The sequence below is a fragment of the Sciurus vulgaris genome, assembly GCF_902686455.1.
Source record: "Sciurus vulgaris genome assembly, chromosome: 14".
Classification (NCBI taxonomy): Eukaryota; Metazoa; Chordata; class Mammalia; order Rodentia; family Sciuridae; genus Sciurus; species Sciurus vulgaris.
In genome coordinates this window covers 60,010,307-60,038,199 of record NC_136475.1, presented here as the reverse complement: position 1 = coordinate 60,038,199, position 27,893 = coordinate 60,010,307, and the positions used below count along the sequence as shown (strand labels likewise).

Here is a 27,893-nt window from a genome sequence, read left to right as displayed (position 1 = left end):
ATTCCATTGTGTATATGTACCATGTTTGCTTTATCCGTTCATCTGTTGAAGGGCATTTAGATTGGTTCCGTAGTTTTACTGTTGTGAATTGAGCTGCTATAAACATTGATGTGGCTGAGTCACTGTAGTATCCTGATTTTAAGTCCTTTGGGTATAAACTGAAGAATGGGATAGCTGGGTCGGATGGTGGTTCCATTCTGAGTTTTCTTAAGAATCTCCATATTGCTTTCCAAAGTGGTTGCACAAATATGTAGTCCTACCAACAATGTATGAGTGTACCTTTTCCCCCACATCCTTGCCAACTTTATTATTGCTTGTATTTTTGATAATTGCCATTCTGACTGGAATGAGATGAAATCTTAGAGCTGTTTCGATTTGCATTTCTCTAATTGCAAAGGATGATGAGTATTTTTTCATGTGTTTTTTGATCAGTTTGTGTTTCTTCTGTGGAGTGTCTGTGCAGTTCCTTAGCCCATTTATTGATTGGGTTATTTGGTTTTTTGGTATTAAGTTTTTTTGAATTCTTTATGTATCTTGGAGATCAGTGCTCTCTGGGGTGTGTGGTAAAGATTTTTTCTCATTCTATAGACTCTTCAAATTATTGTTTCCTTTGCTGAGAAGAAGCTTTTTCGTTTGAATCCATCCCATTTATTGTTTTTTTATTTTACTACTTCTGCTTTAGGAGTCTTGTTAAGGAATTCAGGTCCTAAGCCAACATAATAAAGATTTGGGCCTACTTTTTATTCTGTTAGGTGCAGTGTCTCTGTTTTACTGCCCAAGTCTTTGATTCACTTTGAGTTTGTTTTTGTAAAGGGTGAGAGACAGAGGTTTAATTTCACTTTGTTACATATGGATTTCCAGTTTTCCCAGCACCATTTGTTAAATAGGCTATCTTTTCTCCAATGTATATTTTTGGTACCTTTGTCTAGTATGAGATAACTGTATGTATGTGGGTTTGTTTCTGTATTTTCTATTTTGTATCATTGATCAACATGTTTTGGTGCCAGTACCATGCCTTTTTTGTTGCTTTGTAGTGTACTATTATTCTGTAGTATAGTTTAAGATCTGGTAGTGTGATGCCTTCTGCTTCATTCTTCTTGCTAAGGATTGTCTTGGCTTATTTTTCCAAATGAATTTCATGATTGATTTTTCTATATCCATGAAGAATGTCATTGAAATTTTAATAGAAATTGTATTGAATCTGTATAACACTTTTGGTAGTATGTTCATTTTGATGATGTTAATTCTGCCTATTCAAGAACATGGGAGATTTTTCCATCTTCTAAGGTCCTCTTCAATTTCTTTCTTTTAGTGTTCCATAGTTTTCATTGTAGAGGTCTTTCACCTCTTTTGTTAGATTGATTCCCAAGTATTTTATTTTTGTTGAGGCTGTTGTGAATGGGGTAGTTTTCCTAATATCTCTTGCAGTGGATTTGTTGCTTATGTATAGAAGTGCATTTGATTTATGGGTATCAATTTTATATCCTGCTACTTTACTGAATTCATTTATGAGTTCTAGAAGTTTTCCGGTGGAATTTTTTGGAGCTTCTAAATAGAGAATCATGTCTTCGGCAAAGAGTGATAGTTTGAATTCTTTTCCTATTTGTACCCAATTTCTTTCGTCTGATTGCTCTGGCTAGGGTTTTAAGGATGATGTTGAATAGAAGTGGTAAAAGAGGGCATCCCTGTCTTGTTTCAGTTTTTAGGGGGAATGCTTTCAATTTTTCTCCGTTTAGAATGATGTTTGCCATGGGCTTAGCATAGATAGCTTTTACAATGTTGAGGTATGTTCCTACTACCCCTAGTTTTTCTAGTATTTTGAACATGAAGAAGTGCTGTAATTTGTCAAATGCTTTCTCTGCATCTATTGAGATAATCATGTGATTCTTGTCTTTAGGTCTATTGATGTGATGTATTATGTTTATTGATTTCTGAATGTTGAACCAACCTTGCATTCCAGGGATGAACCCCACTTGATCGTGGTGCACTATCTTTTTAATGTATTTTTATATGCAATTTGGCAGAATTTTATTGAGAATTTTCAGATAGTGATCTGAAGTTTTCTTTCCTTGATGTGTCTTTGTCTGGATTTTGGTGTAAGGGTGATACTAGCCTCATAGAATGAGTTTGGAAGTGTACCCTCCTTTTCTGTTTCATGGAATAATTTAAGGAGTATTGGTGTGAATTCTTCTTTGAAGGTCTTGTAGAACTTGGCTGAGAATCTGTCTGGTCATGGGCTTTACTTGATAGGCTTTTGATGGTGTCTTCTATTTCATTGCTTGAAATTGATCTGTTTAAATTGTGTATGTCCTCCTGCATCAGTTTGGGTAGATCATATGTCTCTAGAAATTTGTTGAGGTCTTTTAGTTTTTCTACTTTATTTGAGTATAAATTTTCAAAATAGTTTCTATAGCTTCTGTAATTCAGTAGTATCTGTCATAATATTTCCTTTTTTATCACGAATTTTAGTAATTTGAGTTTTCTCTCTCTTCGTTAATGTGGCTAAGGATTTATCAATTTTATTTAGTTTTTCAAAGAACCAACTTTTTGTTTTGTCAATTTTTTGAATTGTTTCTTTTGTTTCAGTTTCAGTGGTTTCAGCTCTGATTTTAATTATTTCCTGTCTTCTGCTTTTGATGTTGATTTCTTCTTTTACTAGGGCTTTAAGATATAATATTAGGTCATTTATTTGTTGACTTTTTATTCTTTTATTGTATGAGCTTAGTGCAATGAATTTTTCTCTTAGCACTGTCTTCACAGTGTCCCAGAGATTGTGATATGTTGTATTGGTGTTTTCATTTACCTCTAAGTATTTTTTTATTTCTGCCTTCATTTCTTTTGTCCATTCATCATTCAATAGCATGCTATTTAGTCTTTAGGTGTTGGAGTAGCTTCTATTTTTTATTTTATCATTGATTTCTAGTTTCATTCCATTATGATCTGATAGAACTCAGGGTAGTATCTCTCTTTTTTTGTATTTGCTGAGAGTTGCTTTAGCCATAACATATGGTCTATTTTAGAGAAGGATCCATATGCTGCTGAGAAGGAATTGTATTTGCTGAATGATGGATGAAATACTCTATGTATGTCTGTTAAGTCTAAATCATTGATGTATCACTTAATTCTAAATTTTCTTTGTTTAGTTTTTGTTTGGAAGATCTACCCAGTGGTTAGAGAGGTGTGTTAAAGTCACCCAGTATTATTGTGTTGTTGTCTATTTGACTCTTAAAATTGAGAAGGGTTTGTTGATATACATAGATGCTCCATTATTTGGAGCATATATATTTACAATTGTCATGTCTTGTTGGTGTATGATTTCCTTAAGCACTGTGAAATGTCCTTCTTTATCCTTTCTGACTAACTTTGGTTTGAAGTCTACTTTGTCTGATATGAGGAAGAAAACCCCTGCTTGTTTATGCAGTCCATGTAAGTGATATGTTTTTTCTCAACCTCTCACCTTCAGTCTGGATGTCTTAGGAGGTGAGTCTCTTGAAGGCAGCATATTGTTGGGTTCTTTTTTTTTTTTAAATCCAATCTGCCAGTCTGTGCCTTTTGATTGATGAATTTAGGCCATTAACATTCAGGGTTATTGTTGAGATATGATTTGTATTCCCAGTCATTTTGGTTTATTTTTGGTTTTTAACTTGACTTGGATTCTCCTTTGATTGTCCTTTCTTTTAGTGTAGTTTCTCCCTTTGCTGATTTTCATTGTTCTTCATTTCCTCCTCATGGAATAGTTTGCTGAAAATGTTCTGTAGTGCAGGCTTTCTAGTTCTGAATTCTTTTAACTTTTGTTTATCATGGAAGGTTTTTATTTCATCTTCAAATCTGAAGCTTAATTTTGCTGAATACAAAATTATCGGTTGGCATCCATTTTCTTTTTTTTTTTCTTTGTTCTCATTTACCTCTAAGAATTTTTTAATTTCCTTCCTAATATCTTCTGTTATCCTTTCATCATATAATAGCATATTGTTTAATCTCCAGATGTTGTGTTTTACTCTTTCATTTATTTCTAACTTCAATCCATTATGATCTGATAGAATACATGGTAGTGTCTCTATCTTCTTGTATTTGCTAACATTAGCTTTGTGGCATAATATATGGTCTATTTTAGAGAAGGATCCATGTGCTGCTGAGAAGAAAGTGTATTCGCTCTTGGTTGGATGGTATATTCTATAAATGTCCGTTAAGTCTAAATTATTGATTGTGTTATTGAGATCTATGGTTTCTTTGTTCAATTTTTGTCTGGAAGATCTGTCCAGTGGTGAGAGAGGCGTGTTAAAATCACCTAGTATTATTGTGTTATGGTCTATTTGGTTTCTGAAATTGAGAAGGATTTGTTTGACATACATGGATGAGCCACTGTTTGGGGCATAGATGTTTATGATTGTTATATCTTGCTGATTTATGCTTCCCTTAAGCAGTATGAAATGACCTTCTTTATCCCTTCTGACTAACTTTGACTTGAAGTCCACATTATCGGAAATGAGGATGGATACTCCAGCTTTTTTGCTGAGTCCATGCGCATGGTATGTTTTTCCCCATCCTTTCACCTTTAGTCTGTGGGTATCTTTTTCTATGAGGTGAGTCTCTTGCAGGCAACATATTGTTGGATCTTTCTTTTTAATCCAATCTGCCAGTCTATGTCTTTTGATTGATGAATTCAGGCCATTAACATTCAGGGTTATTATTGAGATATGATTTGGTTTCCCGGTCATTTGGTTCATTTTTAAAATTTTATTTATTTATTTGTTTGACACAACTTGTTTCCTCCTTTATTTGACAATTCCGTTAGGATAATTCCTCCCTTTGCTGATTTGCTTCTTTGTTTTTCATCTCTTCCTCATGGAATATTTTGCTGAGAATGTTCTGTAATGCTGGCTTTCTTTTTGTAAATTCTTTTAGCTTTTGCTTATCATGGACGGATTTTATTTCATCATCAAATTTGAAGGTAAGTTTTGCTGGGTATAAGATTCTTGGTTGGCATCCATTTTCTTTCAGGGCTTGAAAAATGTTGTTCCAGGCCCTTCTAGCTTTTAGGGTCTGGATTGAAAAATCTGCTGATATCCGTATTGGTTTCCCCCTGAATGTAATTTGGTTCTTTTCTCTCACAGCCTTTAAAATTCTGTCTTTATTTTGTATGTTCGGTATTTTCATTATAATGTGCCTTGGTGTGGGTCTGTTGTAATTTTGTATATTTGGAGTCCTATAAGCCTCTTGAACTTGATTTTCCATTTCATTCTTCAGATTCGGGAAATTTTCTGATATTATTTCATTGAATAAATTGTTCATTCCTGTGGCTTGTTTCTCTAGGCCTTCCTCAATCCCAATAATTCTTAAATTTGGCCTTTTCATGATATCCCATAGTTCTTGTAGATTCTGTTCATGATTTCTTACCATCTTCTCTGTTCAACTTTGTTTTCAAGGTTAAATATTTTGTCTTCAATGTCTGAGGTTCTGTCTTCCAGGTGTTCTATCCTATTGGATATGCTTTCTATGGAGTTCTTAATTTGGTTTATTGTTTCCTTCATGTCAAGGATTTCTGTTTGGTTTTTTTTCAATATCTCTAACTCTTTATTGAAATGATCTTTTGCTTCCTGTATTTGCTCTTTTAACTGTCGATTGGTGCGATCATTCAATGCTTGCATTTGTTCTTTCATCTCATTGTTTGCTTCTCTGATCATTTTAATTATGTACATTCTGAACTCCTTTTCTGTCATTTCTTCTGCCATGCTGTCATTGGGTTTTATTGATGTAACATCTAGATTTGTTTGCGGCATTTTCTTTCCTTGTTTTCTCATATTGTTCAGGTATCAGTGGACCGCTGAGATATTGCAGATTTCCTCTATTGACTTACAATGTCCCTGAAGATTTCTATATATATCCCCCTTAGCCTTCAGTAGGCTGAAGTCTTGGAGGAAGTTGATAATGCGGTGCTCCACAAGGAAGCTGCCTCTCTAGGAGTGGTGGCCTTCAGGTGGGATATAATCCCTGCTAGTGGGCAGAGGTGCCTCCACTTGTTGACCAATGGTCATCCAAAGGGGACCTAGGCTGCGGGCTGAGGCAAGGCCTGTTTGGGCCTGAGTCTCTAGTTTTACCGTCCTTGTGGGGAAACCTCACCCGGCAGGGAAGACTCACCCGGTGGGGAGGTCTTGCTGGTCAGTCGGCATCCATTTTCTTTCAGCGCTTGATATATTTTATTCCAGAACCTCCGGGCATTGAGAGTCTGGGTTGAGAGATCAGCTGAGATCCAAATTGGTTTTCCCCCTACGTGTAATTTGATGCTTTCCTCTCATAGCCTTTAAAATTCTATCCTTATTCCGTATATTAGTCATTCTCATTATAATGTGCCTTGGTGTGGGTGTGCTGTAGTTTTGTACATTTGTGGTTCTGTAAGCCTCTTGTAGTTGATTTTCCATTTCATTCTTTAGATTTGGGAAGTTTTCTGACATCATGTCATTGCAAAGATTGTACATTCCTTTGGTTTGTATCTCCACACCTTCATCTATTTTGATAAATCTTAAATTTGGCTTTTTCATGTTATCCCATAGTTCTTGGAAGTTCTGTTCATGGTTTCTTACCATCTTCTCTGTATGGTCAACTTTATTTTCAAGAGTATATGTTTTGTTTTCATTGTCTGAGGTTCTGTCTTCCAAGTGGTCTAGTCTGTTGTTGATACTTTCCATTGAATTTTTAATTTGGTTTATTGTTTCCTTCATTTTGAGGATTTCTGCTTGATTCCCTTTTATAATCTCTGCCACTTTATTGGAGAGATTTTTTTTACTTCCTGTATTTTTTCTCTAATACCATCCTTTATTTTGAAGATCAATCTAACCATGTATTTTCCAAACTCCATCTGTCACATTTCTTCTACTGTGTTGTCTATGGATTCTGTTGTTGGGATATCTTGGTTTGTTTGAAGCACTTTGTTCTCTTGTTGTTTGTGTGTCTTCTCACCTAGCAGTATGGAGCTGAGGCAGTGCAGATTCTACCCTGTAGTCTTTTAACATCCCTGAAGGCTTCCAGTACCTCACCGTTAAGGGGTGGACCAATATTAACAGCACCCAATGCAAACAATATACCACCTTAAACCATATGACTCCTATTAAGGCGTTTACATTTTTGTCACAATAGACAGAAATGAAGTGTTCAATTATTGTCTACAGTATAAACAGTAAGTTTGCTAAAAGGGTTTGTTGTTTCAAATGAAGGACAATGAGTGAGCAAAAGTAGTGTAAGGCGTGATGTTTATGAGGGAGAAGAAGATAGAGGTAAAGATTTATAGTAAGAGCAAGGGGAGGAATTAATAGAGGTTGGCTGGTAGTATGAGAGAAGTGAGAAAGAGAATATGGAGACAGGTAGGTGAGAGAAAAAATTAAGTACTGATTTTTTTAAAAAAGTAAAAATATAGGAATACATAACAAAACTGTCACATGCTATTCAGTCATCCCATACTCAATAAATTGATGCATAAAAAATATTTGGATTCAAAGATAGTACAGGTGTGAGAGCAAGGGCTAAAAAAGAAAAGAAAAAAGGAGGGAAGTCTCAAAGGAAAATTGAACGATTGCTTCCATTGACTCAAAATTTTTCTCAGCTTCCCTTCTCCACCAATAGGTGGGGTTGTCTGAAGTTAGATGTTAGTTCCAGTCTAATGAGTGCCAGACCAGTAGGGTAGGTGATAGCAAGATGTCCTCACACCCTCTTACAGTCTACCCACCCATTGTAGCTGGCCCCTTCCATCCCTGCACACTTTAGGACTCACTGAACTGGAGAGAGCCCAGTTTTCTCCAGTTTCTTCAACCTGTGCTCTTCCCAGGGAACTGCCCCCAGTCTCTAGCTTTCCTCAGGCTTGCCAGACCAGACTGGTCCACACAAACCCAGCTATAGTCTGATGACCAGAGCTTCAGCTTCCCCAGGCCCTGTCTTGCTGCAGTACCAAGACCTCAATGCCCTTTCAGTTTGCAGAGATACCACCAGGGATGCCCTCCCACAAGGGAGCGACCCTGCAAAGAGGCAGACAGATGGCAGCCACTACCACACCAAGGAGAAAGACCTCAGGTGCAACCAGACCTGCAGGCACCCCAGTATATCTCCAGGCCCTGTCCTGAGTCCCCAGACTGAGGTGACCATGCCCAGAGATGGCAGTTGCCTCAGTGGCAAACTTGCAGACACTGGTTATTATCCAAAAATGGTGGCAGCAATGTGTAATGAAATCTGCTGGTACTGTGACAATGGACTTCCAGGCAACACGGACAGCAGGCAATCTGCTGTTGGTCTGCAGGTGGTCTGCCAACTAATGGTGGGCGATCAGTGGGTGGATGTCAGGTGGTGGGCCATGGGTAGGTGAAAGCTGGGCGATGAGTAGGCAAGAGGTAGGCAAACAGGCAAATGGAGGATGATAGGTGGCAGTGGGCGATCCACACACAAAAATCAGGTGATAATGTGGCAGACAGCAGGTGATCACAGTGAACTAATGGGATAAACAGCAGGGGATCTGTGGGCAGTGATGACTGCCTCACAGAGAAACAGTGTTTCCTCTGCTTGAGTCCCAAGTTACAAGTTAGGGAACCAAGGAATGCAGCCTTCCTCTAGTCGGTGGTCTTGGATCTCATGCAACTTATTTTTAAAGTGGACATTTTTTTTCTTTTCCTTTCTCCTTGCTCCTCCCTAATCTCTCCCCCCATCCCCAATCTCAGAAGAAAGAGGATTGCCTCTCTTCCCCATCCTAGATGGAATTATCTGTCCTCGAGCACGCATACCACCATAGGAAAGTAGTCCAGGCTTAGGGGATGGTAGCAGATCTCAGAAGTGACTGTCTCCCAAATTAATAAGTGAATTATGACTCCCAACAGAGAACACGTGCAATGTAGTTTTGAATTACCTCTTCAAAAGTCCCCTGTTCCTGCTGATGGGCAGAATCACAGCTTTTGGGATAGGAGTCCCCTGTGTTTCTCCTTTGCCAGAAAAGCAATAAGCTTTCTCTTTCCTTTTTCTCAAAAAGAAAAAAAGAAAAGAATTATGGATAAATTAGTATAAAACTGAAACTGCTATTGAAAAAAACAAGATAGTATTAATGATAAGGGATAGTATTGTCATTTCTATTCCAAGAGTCCAATTATTATATAGTATGAATGTGAAATATTCAAATTTATATTTGTGCATATCATATTTGTATCATCTCAAATTATCTTTTTATGTGGTACTATTTAAATATTTGGTTTTGATATTAGGTGTTCATAACCTCTGTTTGTTGAGACATTGTATTAGCTTTCAATTACTATAACAAAATATCTTGAGATTGTCAACTTTAAAAGAGGAAAGGTTTATTTTGGAGACTTTAGTCCATGACCAATTATTCCTATTGCTTTGTCCTATATGCCTTTAGTGGCATATAATTGTGGGACACCCTGTTTGCTTCATGACAGGGAACAAAACAGAGGAAGAGATCAGGGTCCTTCAGGTCCTTTCAAGGACAGGCCCTCAGTGCTTTGAAACTTCCCACTAGGCCCCATATTCCAATAATACCAAACTAAGAACCAAGACCCTTAAAACAGGGCCTTTTCCAAACTGAGTCTCAAATTACTTTAAAAAATTTTAGTCTACTCAACTGCCTCTTCATTCTCCCATTTTACTGATGCACACATACTCAAAACATTTACTTTTGAGATGATTTATGAGGAATTAGAAAGTCTAAGATAATTTATACTATGTACTTTTAAAAATCCTTGAATATTTAAAATTAACATACAGCAAAATTGATTATTTAGTGTATAGCTCTATAAATTTTAACTTCTACATAAATGCACAAAACTACCACTACAGGCAAGATAAAGAAGCCCTCTATACCCCCCAAAACTACCTGGTACTCTTTTGTACCACATTCCTAGCCCCTGGCTTTCCTGCCATAATTCCTGATAACCACTGATGTCTTGTAAATTGAAGCACTCAATATGTTTGTTACCTTTTAAGACTGGCTGCTTTCACTTAGCGTGACTTTGAAATTCATCCAAATTGTTGCTTATATGAATGAATGATTCTGTTTATTGCTTAATAGTGTTCCATTGTATGGCTGTACTACATTTTATCTCTTCACCTGTTGAAAGATATCTGAATCATTGCCAGTTTGGGATGATTATGAATAGAACTGTTATAAACATTTATGTACACGTTTTTGGGTGAACACAAATTTTTATTTCTCTAGGATAATTGCTAATTGTTGGGATTGTTAAGTCATATGTTAAGTGTATGTTTGACTTAAGAAATTGCAAACTGTTTTCAAGAGTGTCTGTCCCATTTTGCATCCCCACCAGACCTAGGAGAGTTCTACTTGCTCAGCATCTCCGCCAGCATTCAGTATGTAAAGTATTTTTTATTTTATCTGTTATTAATTTATTTTGGCTTAATTAGGATTTCCTCAATTAAATGGATAACAATGTTGAAAACATCTTTTTGTGTAGTCAGCTGCCTTTCATCTACCCTTCTTGGTGAATGAACTCTCTGTTCAAGTCTTTTGCTTATTTTGTATTTTGTTGCTGCTGAGTTTTGAGCATTCTTTATGTGTTCAGGATACAAATTCTGTGTCAAGTATGCCATTTGCCAATAGTTTCTCCCAGTTCGTAGTTTGTTCTTCATTCTCTTGACAGTGTCTTTGATAGAACAAAAAAATTTATGTGTCTGTCCCTTCCCCAATACCATATTGTCTTAATTCCTGTAGCTTTTTAAGTTTTAAAATCAGATAGTGTATTTCTTTAATTTTATCGAAAATTGTCTGACTATTCTAGTTTCTTTGTTTTTGCTTTTTAGAATTAATTTGCATCGACAAAATGTATCTGGAGGTAGGGGTTGATTGGAATCATATTACATCTGTAGATCAAATGGGAAGAATAGACATCTTTATGTTAAGTCTTCAAATCTTCAAATGTTATGCATGTTTATTTACATCTTTGATTTCTTTTATAGTGTTGTAGTTTTCAGCATACAGCTCTTGTACATGTTTTGTCAGATTTATGTCTTAGTACTTCAGTTTTTTGGAGCTATTGAAAATGGTATTTTAAAATTGCAGTTTCTAATTGTTCATTGTCAGTTTATAAAAATAGGATTGACTTGTGTGTTTACCTGTATCCTACAATCTTGTAACCTTACTCATTAGTTCTAGGGTTATTTTTTTTTTTTTTGGGGGGGGGGAAGGGTTCTTTGGAATTTCTATATAGACAAATATGTCTGCAAATGTAGCTACTTTTATTTCTTCTAATCTGTGTGCTTCCTCCCTGTACACTTTCTTGCACAAGGTAAGACTTCATATATAGTATTGAATACAAGTGGCGAAAGTAAATATCATTGATTTGTTTGCAATCACAGAGGAAAGCATTCAGTCTTTCATGATTAAGTTTGAGGTTAACTGTAGGAATGTCCTTCTACTTGATTTGGGTTTATTTACTCTTCTAGCTTTTTGAAGTGGACACTAATAGTTTTGAGAATTTTTTTTGGGGGGAGGTCAATATGAGCATTTAACACTATAAACTTTTTTCTGGGCATTGCTTAACTGCATCAAATAATTGTTGATGTGTTTTTATTTTCTACTTGCCCTTGACACTTCCTCTTTGACCTGTGGATTACTTAAAAGCACATTCATTGTTTAATTTCCAAATTTTTAGAGGTTTTTCTGTTATTTCTAATATAGATTCACTATAGTCAGAGAACTATGTTACTATGAACTGAACTATGTTACTTCAGTTCTTTTAAATTTGTTAAAATCTGTCTTATGACCTTTGAGATGTGTTCATATTGGTGAACATTCAGTGTGTACTAGAAAACAAAAAATACTTTGCTGCTATTGGGTGGAATGTTCTGTAATTGTCAGATCCAGTTGGTAGTAGTGTTGAATTTTATATTCTTGTTGATTTTTGTGTGTGTGTGCATTACATTTTTGTTACTTAGATTGCTGAGAGAGTGAGAGCGTAGAAATCTCCAGCTACGATTATAAATACCTGTTTCTCCTTGAAGTTCTGTCAGTTGTTCCTTCTGTTAATACATTGAGGATTAGGTTGTTTGTGGTGAATTGGCCCTTTATCATTGTGTTAAGAGTCCTTTTTATGCCTCCTTATTTTCTTTGCTTTGAAATTTATTTTGATAATAGCATAGCCACTTCAACTTTTTTTAATTTTTAATTTTTTAGTTGTTGATGAACCTTTCATTTATTTATATGTGGTGCTGAGAATCAAGCCCAGTGCCTTATGCATGCTAGGTAAGAGCTCTACTACTGAGCCACAACCCCAGCCCTCCATCCTCTCACTTCTAATCTACCTATTTCCTCATATTTGAAATGAATAGGTAGCATAGAATTGGGTCATCCTTTTTAAAAACAAAAAAGAAAAACAAAAAAAACTAATCTTTGTTTTTTTGTTTTTTTTTTTATTTTGTATGTGGTGCTGGGAATTGAACCCAGGACCTCATGGCAAGCGTGCTTTACCATTGAGCTATGCCCCCAGCCCTTTTTATTTTTCTTTTGGGACAGGGTCTCACTAAGTTGCTGAGGCTGGCCTTAAACTTTTACTTCTCTTGTCTCAGCTTCCCAAGTCACAGGGATTACAGGTGTACACTACTGCTCTGGCTTTGCCTTGGTGTTTGTAGATCATTTACATTTAACACATTTAGTCATATGCTTTAAATTTAGCTCTACTGTTTTGTTGTTTGCTTTCTTTTTTTTTTTCTCTCTTTGTATATTGTTCTTCTTTTTTCCGTTCTGCCTCCTTTTGGATTATTTCACATTTTTAGTATTCCATTTTTTATCTGTTGTAGGTTTTTAAAAATTGTAACTCATTATAGTGTGAGAGTACCTGTTAGTATGTGCAGTTGCTCTCAGGATCATATTATACATGTTTAAAATTTTATAGTCTACTTAAAAGTATTTTTCCACTTATGTGGGATGTAGAAATTGTAATACCTTGTTTCTTTACCCGCCCCCCCCCTTAAGTGTATTGTCTTCTATATTACATACAAGCATGGAAAGCCATACTAGACAATTATGTAGTTTTTGCCTTCAGCTGGCAAATATATTTTGAATTCAAAAGCAGAATAATGTATTATATTACTCAGATGGCTACCTTTTTAAAAATTATTTCTTCATTACTAATGTTCCAATTTTCTCTTTATATCATTTCCTGTATGTTCTTTACTAATTCTTGTAGAGCAGATCTTTTGGCAATAAATCCTTTTTGTTTTACCTTCACCTGAGAGTATTTTTATTTCACCTTCATTCCTAAAGGAAATTTTCATTGGGTATAGAAATTTTGAATTGCTAGTTCTTTTCTTTGAGCCCTTTAAAAATGCACCCTGCCCTTCTGGACTCCATGGTTTCTAGTGAGAAACTTAATCATTCAGATTGCTATTCTCCTATAAGCAATTCATCACCTTTTTTTTTTTTTTTCTTGTTGCTTTCAAAATTTTTTCTTTAGTTTTCACTATTTGGACTACAATGTGCCTGGGAATGGGTTTCTTTTGTTTGATTTCTCTGAGTGTCTAGAATCTTATATACTTGTGCTTTTTACCAGGTTTGTTCAGTTTTCAGTCATTGTTTGCTCAGATATTTTTCTCCTTTGTATTCTTTCACTCCCTTTTCAGGGAACTGGTTAGACCTTTGATATACCAAAGGTTCTTGAGGCTCTGTTCATTTTTTTTTTTTCCCAGACTAGATCATTTTCATCAGTCTGTCTTCAAGTTCACTGACTCTCTTGTGTTATCTCCATTGTACTTAATAACTGATTAATTTTAGTTGTTCAGTTTTTCAATTCTAAAATTTCCATTTGGTTCTACAGTAGTCCTCCCTTCTCCATGGTTTCAGGTACCCATGGTCAACCATTGTCTGAAAATATTAAATGGAAAATGCCAGAAATAAAACATTCATAAATTTTAACTTGGGTGCACCCTGAGTAGTGTGATGAAATCTTATGTGAAATCTTGTGTTAATATTCATTCATTAGTTAGTTACGTCGTAGCTGTCTTTTATTGGATTGACTGTCTCTCAGTGCTTGTCTGTGGAATTTGGTACTACCACAATTTCAGGCATTAACTACAAGTCTTTGAATGTATCCCTGGAGATAAGTTGTGACTACTGTATTTCATAGTTTCTGTTTCTTTTCTGAAACTTTGTTTATTTCACAAATGTTGGCACAATCTGTGGCCCTACCTTAGATTTACTGAATCAAATTCTGGGAGTGGAGTCTGGTAATTTGTTTTGAAAAGCCCTCTGCTAGACTGATACATGCTAAATTTGAGAATTATTCCTCAATGTCATATGACTTCAAAAGCACTCAGTACGGCTTAGTTTCTTAGCAAAATTTTAATTCAAGAAGGTAAAATTATTTTTCTCCATTGTTTGATACATGCTAGTATGCTCAGATCTAATTTATTGCCAAGATCTCTAACACATAGATTGAAATTCACTCTTTTCTTTATTACCCAAGACAACATTAAATAAATTATAAACATCATGACTTAAAATTGTTGAATACATATATATAAAGAAATTAAACTTAGGTGTAATTTTTGGTCAATAAATCACTTAGTCTCTGACAATTACTATGCTATAAAATGTCCTGTATTTCAGATTTCAGGATGCTAGTATTGTTTGCTTTAGATTTCAGGATAACTTTTAGATTTAGGTTGGGTTGAGTAAAATGGCCTATATTTGGAGGATGGGTCTTATTCTGTGTAACTTCTTCTTTTTTTTTTTCCCACAAAAGATTATATATATGCTTGTTACGCATTATATGTAAATTCATCATTCAGGAGAAAAATGTCAGTCTTATCTCAAGAATCTGTTTTTTAATTAATCTATAATTCACATAGATCTTGAGGGTGTATTTAGTTTAGTGGATTAGATTTGTAGGTCTATGAGGATATGTAGGAAGTAATGATGCATTGTTTCTCTTGTGATAAACTTTGTGATCAGAAACACTTGTGTTCAATTCCCAGATCTTTTATAATGGGGTTGATGGGGTTGGGGAAATCAAATATTATTAATTTTCTATTATAGAAATAAATATTATTGTCTATTAACATTTGTGTTAGATTTCAAATCCATTACCTCATGGTTTCTGCATTAGCAAGAGACTTCCTGTCTGCTGAATACTATTCAAGGAATATCAGTGTTAAGGAAAAAGGGATTGCTGTATACGGAATCTTGTATCTTCCCTAAATTCATGTGTTGAAGTCTAATACCCAGTATTAGGAAGTAGAGCCTGTGGGAGGGGACTAGGTCATGAGAATGGAACCTACATGAGTGGGATTAGTGCCTTTATAAGAGGCCAAGGAGATGAGAGTTCTCCCACCATGTGAGGTTTCAGTGAGAAAATGACTATCTGTGAATCAGAAAGCGGGCCTTCCCAGACACCAAATCTGCTGGAGCTTTGATTTTAGACTTCCAGCCTCCAGACTGTGAGAAATAAATTTCTATTTTATACAAGCCACCCAGTTTTTGGTATTTTTGTTTTAACAGCTATAGAAGACTAAGACAAGGGCCCTGCCCTCAAGAATCTTACTGTCTATTGGAATAAACAGGAAAACAGTTTATTATGCAAAAGAAATGATTGTTATGATGAAGGTAAGTGCACAGTACTGTGGGTGTGGCATATTGGAGCCAGGTCTGATCCTGAGAGCTAAGCTGTTTGTAGTTTGAAATCACCTGGTAGTGTATACACCATAGAAACCCACAAATGTGCATAGGAACATTTCATTCCTAAAAGTCACCAAATATAAGGAAAAATGGGATTAGGGCATAACCTAATAAAAATGAGAGCTTAGTTTTTCATGTTAAAATGGTTAAGAAAAAGGAATATTACAGTAAACATGGTGTTTCACATTGAAAAAGACCTGAAGTTGGCTTGTGGAAGTAGGCATGGGAAAATTGCCTCTTGTGGTTATTGTGAAATGGTAGAAGGTTGTCAGAAATTCAATATAAAGTTAATACCAGATGTAGATGGGAGTTACTGATAACACAGGTGAACTGAGGTAGCTGCGAGGTATTTGGGGTGTGTGTTATGTGCTGTATATTCCTCTTAGAAGAGAGCCCTGGGCTACAATTGGGTACAGTTTTCTGCATTCATCTGGTGTTCAATGACACATGAGCAAATGGGATTTGTATTTGTATTGTTGTCATATTTTTCCCCAAGGTAACATGCACATTGAATCAACTTGGAGTTTTCAAAACCAATGTTGTAGCAGAACTTAGTGTGTCGGCATTCTGCCCATTCTGAGAGCTGCTTTATAACATGCTACTGGATGGGACTCTGAAGAGACTTGAGAAATGAGTCTAGTATTTTGTCAGGTATTGTAAATGGAGGGGGAGGGCATTCCAGAGAGAGGGAACAGAAATGTGTGAAAGCATACCGAAATAAGCTTACTGCATTCAGGAAACTTATGTGGTTAGAACTTGGAAGGAAGGAAAAAGAAACTCTGTTAATAAAACTTAATGATTAGTCAGGGGACAAATTCACAATGACCAAATATGCTACTTACAAGAATTTACATTTTTATCTCTCAAGGATTAGAGACCAGGGAATTTTGAACAGAGAATTGTATTTTCTAATACGATTTATTTGACACTGTCTGGTGACATTATGGAATATAGTTTGAAGAAGACCCCACTGGAGAGGTCAGAAGAAATAAGTGTGTGTCTTTCATAGGCTTGACCTCATTGAAAATATTTTAAGAGCTATAAATGCTTACTGACAACAGTGTCCTTTCTTTGTTCCTAGTAATCATTATTATTGTAATTCTGTTTCTTGATTTTAAGAGCTGGGGCCATGAGCAGGTGGTAATGAGCAGGTGAATTTATAGCCAGCTTTACAATAGCTATTTTCACTGTTAGCGTTACTCTTACAATGTTTAAAAATGGTGTGGTGAATCATCATTTGAAGAAGTTTTAACATCTTAATGTGCATTCATTGAAAAATAATTATATGGTCAAAATTCTCTTTGCTCACTGGATTCCTTTCTTTTGGGGGGTAGGCAGGACTGGGAATTTAACCTGGAGGCAATTAACTACTGAGCTACATCCCCAGACCTTTTTCTTTTTCTTTCTTTTTTTGAGATAGAGTCTCACTGAGTTGCTTGAGGCCTTGCTGAGTTGCTGAGACTGGCCTTGAACTTCAGGTCCTCCTGTCTTAGCTTCCTCACAGGTGTGCACCACTGTGTCTCGCTAGATGCCTATATTTTCCCACACCACTTTATAAGAGATGAAGAAATAGCAGGTGAAAAATCTCAGGTTTTTTTTTAAGCTATTACTAGATTCTTTCAAGCGAAAGTTACATTTAGATGCAAATGATTTGAGTAACAAGTCTAAATTAAGAAAAACTTTTATTCTACCCTTTATAAAATTGTTTTCTCACAGTGTACCTGCACCAGTGTTTTGATGTTTGTTACAGAGTAGTGTACTTATAATCTGGTGGAAGATACCAAAAGCACACTAAAACCATTTGAAAACAGGAATATAAGCTTAAAACATAAAACCAGGCTTATAGCTTCCAGGTACTTAATTCACATATCTCATACTGTATTGAGGGTATGGTTATTATTCAGCAAATATTTGTTAAAAGGCTAAAATGCAGTACTTAAATTTAGGGATGTTTAGAGAAAAGCAATGGAAAGATTGCAAAGCTTTTTTTTTTTTTAAGAATTTTTTGATTTGAAACTTTGAAGAGTATAATTAATAAGTTATGGATTCACTGAAGCCATATACTCTTGAGTTATTTGTCTAATATTTCTGAGGCAATAGTTGCTGTTGTTTTATTTTCATAATTGGACATTGATGGAATTTTTTATTTTTATAAGATTTAAAAGTTAGAAAAATTACACGTGATCATCACAGAACAATAGAGTATACTACTTGCTTAAATAAAAATTAAAGTTCCTCATATGCTTCAAGAGTGCTGATTTTGTTGTTGTTGTTGTTGTTGTTGTTGTTCCTTGCCTACAACCCTTGGATAGGGATCAGATCACCAAATACCAAGTTCCTACTATAGATAAGATAATGTTCAGCTAAGACTTACTAATCTATGACAACCATTTGTGAAAAGGAACCATGAATGTGGGCATATAAAAATGAAATTTATTATCAGTAGGTGATTATAGTTACAACATAATTCGTTTGCGTGTTTACTTTAAAGGCAGAGATATTCCAATCCTTACTTAATTTATGTAAGAGCCCAGAAACCACTCCGGACATGGGAACTCACATAAGAGGGTTTATTAAGCAAACAGAGTGTCTCCCTGCAGGGTAAGAGAGAAAATGAGAGGAAAAGAGAGAGCGCACAAGAGAGAGTGTGAAAAGTGAGATGGAGAGAGAAAGAAAGTGAGTTGGAGAGAGATAGCATGAATGTGAGGAGAAGAAGAGAGAAAAGCGAGGAGAGAGAGAGAAATGGCGGCGAGCTATCCTTAAGCAGTCAAATTCCGTGGGTTAACAGGATCAATAACAGAAGAATACTTGCAAGCTGACTGATGAACCAATAGCTAGCTAGGATGTTCACAGACTGACAAGAAGTTGGGAAGCGGGAAAATGACTACAGCGGAAAGGGTGGGGGAGCAGCTTTATACTATAATCTAGACATTTCCAAATTATGTGTATTGTCCATATTCCTCTACCTTAATTTTCTCAGACATTTTATTGTTTTCTTTTGTGCCAGTGAGTATTTTTTCTAGTCCTTTGCTTTTACTAAAACAGTAATGTACCTTTCTATCATGAAGTAAGTTTTTTCTTTCCAGTCCCTGTCCTCATCATACATTGGTTCATACTGCTTTGTTTTCTGACTGATCTGTTTGGCTTTTCTAAAACATGCAGTGAATTATCTATGGAGTCATAATCACTTGTAAGACAAAGTCAAAGAATAAAAGCACTTTGCTTAGCATGACATGTAACACCCTTTAGTCTCTCTCTTCTCTGCCTTTCAGTTTGCTTTTTCTTTTACTGTACCACATCTGCCCTGTACTTCAGCCATTGGAACCCCTCTCTGCTTCTGGGAAAGGCAGGTCTGAGTCTGTGCTTTTGCAGTGTCTCTATCCGAAATGCACCTTTCTACCTGATGAGTAGTCATTCTTTAAAACCTAACTCTAGATCCTCTTGTCTATGAAGCCTGCCTGTTCCCTGTGGATGTTAGATTTAGGTGCATGTAGCAAGAAACGGAAACCCTTCCAAAATCCCACCAGCTACAGACAGCATTAATTTCTGTAGGAGTTCAGAGTTCGTAATGTAGGACTAAAATGACAGCTCTGCTCCGTAAAGTCATTTTTAGCTCATGCCTTCAGAATGTCCCAGATTTGACCCTAGTCCTCATAGTCCAAAACTGGGGACTTTATTTTAAATAGCAGGATACAGGAAGGAAAAAAAAAAAAAAAAGAAGGAAAGAAAGGAAGGAAGGGCCTGTGCCAGCTTAAGAAAGCTTTCCAGTCCTTCGTTCTCTCTGATATGCAGATGCTCACACACGATAAGTGGGGCAGGGAGAATGGAAGTTCATCGGATTAGACAAAGGGGAATGAAGGGAAGGGAGGAGGGACGGGGATAGGAAAGACGGTGGAACATATCGGACATAACTTTTCTCTGTTTTTACCCGACCAGTGAAACTGCACATCATGTTCAGCCATAAGAATGGGATCCTAATTAGAACTAAGTTATACTCCATATATGTATAATGTATCATAATACACTCTACTATCATGTATATCTAAAAAAAAATTTTAAAAGAAAGAAAGCTTTCCTAAAGCTTCCACCATACATATGTGCTTCATTTCACTGGCTCAGACTTCGTTCATGGCTGTGAAGGTGATTGAGAAATATAATCTTTATTCTGGGTAGCGCTATACCAGTTAATTATATTATCATGGAAGAAAAGGAGAACAGGCTTGGGGACTAGCAGTCCGCCACACTCCCTCAACTGGAGGTAGTTGCTTTGTGCTTTGCATTCCCATGGCACTCTTTAATTCACACTTAAATTGTATTATAATTTGTTTCCCTTCTGTACTGAATTGTATACTTCTCAGAGACTGTTTTTCATCTTTTTATCTCCAGCACCTTATATAAAGTTTACCACATGGTCCATGGCCCATGTTGAATTAATGAATAAAGATTTTCAGGAAAAGTACAGCAAAAATACCAGAGACCCATGCAGATAGCATTATTTAAATACCCATGTAAACCAGGGTAATTGCTTCGGTAGACATTGGTGTCTACTTCTTATACTTAAATTTTGTTTTTCTTTTCTTCATTACATGAAGAGTAGGTACTGCCAGTTGTAAAGGGCTTGGCTTATCCTTTTAAATATCTCAAGATGGATTCACCATATAGAACATGAAGTTATTTAAAGGGTCGCATAGTTCTTCTGTGATACTTTTTTTTATTGGACTAAAATGTGCATAAAATTTGCCATTTTTAAGTGTACAGTTCTGTAGCATTAAGTGCCTTCACATTGTCATATAACCATCATCACCTGTCACCAAAACTTTTTCATCCTCCCCAACAGAAACTTTCTACCCATTATACACTATTATCTCCTTCCTCTCCCAGCCTCTGGAAACCACCTTTCTCCCTTGTGATTCTATGAATGTGACTACTCAGGGGACTTCATGTGAGGGGAGACATACATATTTGTTCTTTTGTGACTGGCATATTTTATTTAGCGTGAAGTCTTGGAGGTTCATCCATATTGTACCATGTATTAGAATTTCTTTCCTTTTTAAGGTTGAATAATGTTCTATTTGTACCAGTTTTTGTTTATCTGGCCATCTGTCAGCGGACACTTGGATTGCTGTGTTACATTGTTTTTTGGAAGGCTTTTGTTTTCCCACAAGTATTCTAAGCATTCAGGTAGTGTCTTGATCTGTTGTAATTCTACCATCACTACCCCCAATCACAAACCACACACTTAACTTATGTTTTTTTAAAGGAAATGTAATACAAGTGCAAATAAGATAGAGACAGTCTATTCTTCAGAGGTACAAGAATGGAATGAGAAGCAAATACAGTAACATTTCATGAGAAAAAAAAACTAGATTTTAATATTCTCTTTATTACATGGTAAAAGACACAGGGGAATCCAATCGTTGAAGTACAAAGGTTCTTAATGATTGGACAATAAGAAGAAATAGTATAACTGCAGCTTCATGGTTTTGCTCACTAATTTTCTGTAGCATTGATCAGAAAAGAGTTCTCACTGGGTGGAGTAAGAAAAATAAACTCCATTCCTCCTACTTGACCTCCTTTGTTAACAGATAGAAATGAAGATGTAGTGATAGTGATTATTAAGTATTTGATTGCCAGTAATTTTTTAGACTACATATCCAGTGGTTTAAATAGGATCTCATAGAAGCCTTCCCATTGAAGCTAATTGTTCGGTCAGTTTGGCAAAATGGTGAGCCATGCTTTAACTAATCAACTCACAGACCAGCTGTTGATATACTCAGTTACCTGAGCCAAGACCAAAACACCAGAACAAAATAGAGTACCTTGGTTCTATACCTTTTTGTCTTTTTCTTTAAAAATCTGAATGTAAATTTTTATCCCTTTCTTAGGTACTTGGGTTATAAGAAGTAATATAAAACCATTCTTTGTCTTTTGAATCTTCTGGTACATTTGCAGAGATAAAACTGACACATGCCTGAAAGTGATCTGAAAAAAAAAAAATTGTAGGGTTAACTGTAAACCCTTTTAGAGAAATCAACAGGTAGATATTAGAACTTGATGTAGATGTTAAAAATAGAATGGAGGAGGTGCTTCAGAGTAGGAAGAATTGTTTGGATAAAGTGGGGCCTAATTATGGATGGCAGTGAGTGAACATCAGGCACCCGATGCTGTAACTATTAAATGTTACAGAAAGGAAATAACTGGCAGAGTTATGAGTCTAGGAAGACAGGAGAGACTAAGGTGTTGTAGACAGGGAAGAATGTGGCAAAAGAAATCTGGACAAGGTTACTGGCAGTGAAAATAGAAAAGATACATTTGAGAGACTTTTTTTAAAAAGCTGATGAACGAAGCAGTATTAAATATGATAATGTTAAGTGAAGGAGGAGTAAAATACTCCTAAATATTTTCTAGCAGTTCAGTAGAAACATGGTGATGACTTCCCAGTTTGGGGAGAAATGTTAATTTTTATGATACAGTAAATTTGACGTACATTGGAGGACATCCAAAGTGGGCCAGACTTTGAGGCTGTTAATGGACTGAGGAATGTCATACAATTAAATAAGGGAGCCAAGTTCAAATTGCTTTATGTGGCTAGTAAGCTGCAAAATGGACAATAACATTAAAGATGTTATTCTTTAATAAAGAATAACATCTTAGAATTAATAGATAATTGTAGCAGAATAATTTGTCAAGGAGAATTACATTCTTAAAAATATTCTTATTGAAAGTTGTTGAATTAACTATTTACTATATAGTTTAATTTTATAACATTCGAAGTAATTACCAATGTATAATTGAACGTTCTATGTTTTCCTTTAGTGGAACCTTCAATTGGATTGGCTGTGCCAAATATTTGTGGCTTTCTCAGAATGGCAAAACATATATAACCATATTGAAGTCAAGTAGAAAAAAATTTGGCAGAAGACCAATTTCCATGATTATTGGATTAGAGATTGTCCTAAGATATAATATCTTATAGTAATGATAATAGAAATAATAGTCCATTGTGGGGCTGGATCATTATTTGGGTTTCACTGAACACGCCAGGTGATCGTTGGTAGTACTTTGCTGTTGCCTACAACAAATAACTGCTTTCTTTGCTCTCTCATGTATGCTTTTTATTTTTTATTTTTTGCTCTTTATTTCCCTTTTTATGATAAAATGTGATATATATTTCTCCATATATATACACACAGATAGAGAACAGTGAATACAAGATAGCTTAATGAGCAGTTATAAGGCATATTTACTGCCCAGATTAAGTAATAGAATATTGGGAATATACCAAGAGGCTTGCTGTATTGTCCCCTTCCAGTGAACACTACCTGTTGCCACTCTATCCCAGCCCTCAGAAGTAAGCATTTTTATAATTTGGCAAATAACGTTCTCTGTAAAGGTTACCATCTATTTGTATCCCTACATGATATAGTTTTTAATTTTGTTTTTATTTTTGTCTTACTTTGTTTTGGTACTGGGGATTGAACTTCTGGTCATTTTACCACTGAGCTACAGTCCCAGGTGGTTTTTGAGACAGATTCTTGCCAAGTTGCTGAGGCTGGTCTTGAACTTACATGAACATGCCACAATATATGTATTCTTCATTCTGTTTCATGATACTGAAATATGTAGCTATGACTATTCTAGTATATGTTTGTTGGTGCACATAGGCACCAGTATCTTAAGTTTGTACTTAGGAGTAGAATTGCTGCGTCGTAGAAAATTTCATATCTTCACATTCTCTGGGCAATACCAAACTATTTTTCAAAGCAGTTAGGCTAATTTATATTCACCTCAACAGGTAATATTCCTATTGTTCTACATTCTTGCTGTCTCATAGTATTGATAAAATCAAAGTATTTGGGGCAGAAGAATGTATCTTTGTGGTTTTTATTAAGAAGGATGAGCCTCTTTTCATATTCAGATTTCTTCTTGGGAAGCATCTGTGAAAATCTTTCACCCATTTTCCCATCTTGTGATCTTTTCTTACTAATTTTTGTAGGAGTTCTTTATATTTTCTGAATGTCTATTAGTCTTTTATCAATATTTATTAAAAATATTTCCTACTTGGTAGATTTTTGGGGTTTTTTTGTTTTCTTTTCTTGTACCGGGGGTTGAACCCAGGTGCACTTAACCACTGAGCTACATCCCCGGTCCTTTTTATTTTGAGAGTTGCTTTGGGCCTTGCTAAGTTGCTGGGGCTGGCTTTGATTCTCCTGCCTCAGCCTCTTGAGCCACTGGGAATACAGGCATGTGCCTGGCCCTACTGGGTGTTTTTGACGGACAGAAATCCTTCATTTTAATGTCACATAATTTATCATTACAAATAATGCTTTTTTCCTGCAAAAATTTGCAGATCTTAGGTATATCCTAGGTATTTCATACCACTGAGGCTATTGTAAAAGATACATACTTTTACATTTCATTTTGTTACAAACATGTGGGAGTAAAATGCATACTTTATATATCGATTGGAGCCTGCTATCCTTTTCAAATTCTTACTAATTCTTAAAATTTGTTCGTTGATCATTTTGAACTTTTGGAGTATGTAATTATAGCATACAAACATGATATTTTTGTTCTTTGCAAAATTATGAGTCTAGGGATAAAATTAATCAGTGTCTTTTGTTTCTTTCTTAAGCTGGTTAGTATCTTCATCACAATGTAGATAGGGCATCATTATTTTGAAGAAACACTTAAATCTCAGTGGTTTCACTCAGTGCTTCATCAAGGATATGATGACATCTGTTTTTTGGAAATTCTTTATCGAGTTAAGTAAAGTTTATTTTTCAGTCTAGTTTGCTTAAAAGTTTTGATCACAAATGGATGCTGAATCTTACAAAGTGCTTTTTCTGTATCTAATGAGATTAGCATATGCTTTTTATTCTTTATCATTGTGATAATTTCCATTAGTTGATTTTCTAATGTTAATCCAACCTTGCATTCTGAGGCTGTATCCAACTTGATCATTTTTATATATTGCTGGATTTAACTTAATGTTTTGTTTAAAAAATAACATGGAAGACTTGTATCTGTATTCATGCCTGAGGTTATTCTGTATTTTTTGTTCTCATAGTGTACTTGTTGGGCTTTGATATTAGGTTATGCTAGACTAATAAAATAATATGGGGAATATTTAGGAAAAAAACTTTTTTTTTTTTCCCAAATGATAGAATTCACCAATAAAAGCATCTAGACCTAGAGTTTTCCTTTGGGAAAAGAATTTGACTGCAGATACTTTTATTTGGTTCTTGCATATCTTCCATACTAATTTTGTCAGGTTTTACTTTTATTTAGTATGGTTGGTAAGCATTTTAGCATTAAACTCTGAATCTGGTCATTCTGATAACCCACAGTAACTGTGGAACTATCCATTCCTGTGTACACTTACTCTTATCCATGATGATTTGGTTTGTGTATGCTAGATTTGATTCTGTTGTTTATTTTTCTTAAAATTACTTGTGGGTATTCTTTGAGACCTAGAATGATGTCTTCCTTCAAAGAGGGTTTATGTTTGCTTCTACTAAAATGTGTACCACTAGCCCAGGAATATTTTAAAAGAATTTCACAGATGGAAGTTACCTGGATTATAATATAAGTCCATGCAAACCCAGACTGCAAATCCTTGTTCCATTCTTATTTCTCTTGATTCTTTTGGGGCTTAAACAACCTTCCCCGAAGTCTCTTAGGGGGTGGCATTGAATTCAGGTTTGATTATAGTTTACCCTCAACTGAGGTCATAGCCCTTTGAGATTTCTAGTGTGGGGAAGAAGTTCTGTTATGGTTTGATTCTTAAATGTCCTGAGAGTTCCTGTGTTGAAGACTTGGTCCCATGCAGCCGTGTTTGGAGGGTGGGGTCTTTGGGAGGTGACTGGATCATAAGGGCTCTGAACTCATGATCATGGATTAATCCAATGATGGTTTCATAGCTTCATTGGTTTCAGGAGACAGACTTCCTTGCAAAAGTGACCTCTCCCTTTGTTTCCTGGCTGCCACAAGGTGAGCAGCTTTGCTTCACCTTGTGACCCTTGTCATGATATTGCTTCATAATAGGCCTGGAAAAATGGAGCCAGCCACACATGGATGGAAGTCTCTGAAACTGTGATCCAAAATAAATGCTCCAGCTTTTGAGAAATCTGTACCTTGACATTTTAAAATTTATCATCTGAGGCCATTGAAAACACTTAATTGAAGTACATGTACAAGTGTGTATCAGGGCCAGGGTCTGGTGGGATGGGGGCTGTTCCATGACCTCTCTGTGTTCCTACTTGTTATCATTTAGTTCGTCATTTTCCACTATCTTGTCAACTTCTTATTTTGAGATTTAAAAAAAAAAAAATTAATTTTTGTATGTAGGATTTTTAGTTTTTTTCAACAAGAGGGTTGCTGTGTTGTTAGCAGAAATAGTAGTCCTGTTTTTATTTTTCCATTTAGTCCTTTATTTCCCATTTTCCCTTCAGCATTGATATTAATGACTTAGTTTCACGAACATTTGTATATTGAGCATCTAATATATACCAAATATGGCACAAAACAAAGACCCTACTTTCTTGAAACTTAAATTGGTTTCTGGATTGTGGGGATGTTTGTAGTACTATAGGACAGCATTTTTCAAATTGCTTCACAGAGTGTTAGTCCTGTGAGATCTTAATAAGGTTGCCATTGTCAAATTTGAGAAATAATACCCAGGAGGATATTTTCTCTGAAAACTGATGCATTAACTTACTCAAACTGAAACCTTTATTTGTAGAATACCTCTTAATATCCTGTAGTATCTGTTTCCAAGGGAAACAATATGTGAAATGCTGAAGTACAACCTGAGGTATCAAAACATTTCTATGTTGTCACTAAGTAATTCATTTGCTGCGGTTCCACAGTTATGTATAAGGGGAACACTTGCCAAGGGAGAAAGCCAGGTGTCCATACTGTCTTATCTCACTTGGCCATGGGTGGTTGGACTGGTGAGAGTACCTAAATTAAAGATGGCAGTCATGGGTTTAGCCACCAGCCCCATCTGGGTGCACAGGCAAAGAAAGTTTTGTCCAGATGGGAATGAGCTTCACCAGTCTTGGTTCTCACAGGCCTTATGATTGACTAAAATATAACTCTTGCTTTTAATTTAAATTTTTTGTGGATATACTCAGACAAGTGGTGGTTCCTATAAGTATACACATAATGATGTGTATCATAAAACTCACAAAAAGAAACAGAGCTCGGTAGTTAAGTAGTAGAAGCAGAATTTGAAAAGTCAAGAGAAGGAGATAAGAGGGGCCTCACCCAATAGTTAGTGAGAAGTATAAGAAAGTGGCACCTGTGAATAGAAAAAGAAAACAGAACCTGAAAACAGAGATACCAGCTGGTGACTGGAGGCAAATCCGATTCCAAAAGCTGATACCCAGGGAGTTACCTAATCCCAATAATGACCAGAGCTCTTGAATGAGGATCCACCAGCCCCTGTGGCTCCTGCTGTCAGTCCCTAGGGCAGTCCTGGTGGAATTAAGCCAGGTTCTCAAGTCCAGTATCTGTAAGGGCCAAGCCCACTTGTGTTACTTATTTTGTTGTTGGATTTCTGTGACAATTCCTGTTTCCCTTATTATTAAATTCATGCTTATCAGCATCCTCTCCCACCGCACACACACGCACACCTTTGTTGATCTACTGAGTGTCACAACCTTGCAACCAGAAGAGACTGATAAATGAGTAAAGTTGGGTTCATAAGTGACTGACATGTTAGCAGTTGAATTCATATCAGAATGCTACTGACACAAAAAGCATTTTTAAAACAATGGAATACACCACCATTCCTCCAACTGCTTTTTCTCTCGTCTTCTTTTTATTACATTTTGGAAATTGTCACCTAAGCTCAGCTGTACTAGTTGATATTATACATCACATAGTCTGTTTCTGTTGGTTGACCTATAAATAGTATCTCTGTATACAAAGGAATGCACATTACTTCCTACTGGCACTCTCTTGGAAAGTGTATTTCCTATGTGTCAATCCATGTTACCACTAATCCCCAGTACTGTTTGAGAGTTTGCCAAAAATCTGAATTTGTTATTCTTTTCCTATTAATTGTGTTTCTTCCCCTGTCCCAACCTTCATTTCTGTCTTTCCTCACTGTTGTTCCACTTTTTCCTTAAAAAGTTTACTCTGCATTTTACATATAACTTTGGATTTATAATATGAAGTCAGTCTTTTTCAAGATACACTTCCTTTTTGA

At 35.8% G+C, this 27,893-nt stretch overlaps 1 protein-coding gene across 5 annotated transcripts in view; it reads left to right on the top strand.

Annotated features, from left to right (window-relative positions):
* SOCS5 (suppressor of cytokine signaling 5) overlaps positions 1 to 27,893 on the top strand; it is a 96,712-nt gene that overhangs the window by 19,440 nt on the left and 49,379 nt on the right. Inside the window, exon 2 of one of the 5 annotated variants that reach the window (XR_013759066.1) lies at positions 15,500 to 17,065. The exons of the other annotated variants lie outside the window; for them this stretch is intronic. The gene's annotated coding sequence lies outside the window, so the exon portion shown is untranslated. Of the gene's footprint in view, positions 1 to 15,499; positions 17,066 to 27,893 lie in introns of those variants that run through there. 5 annotated transcript variants of the gene reach the window in all.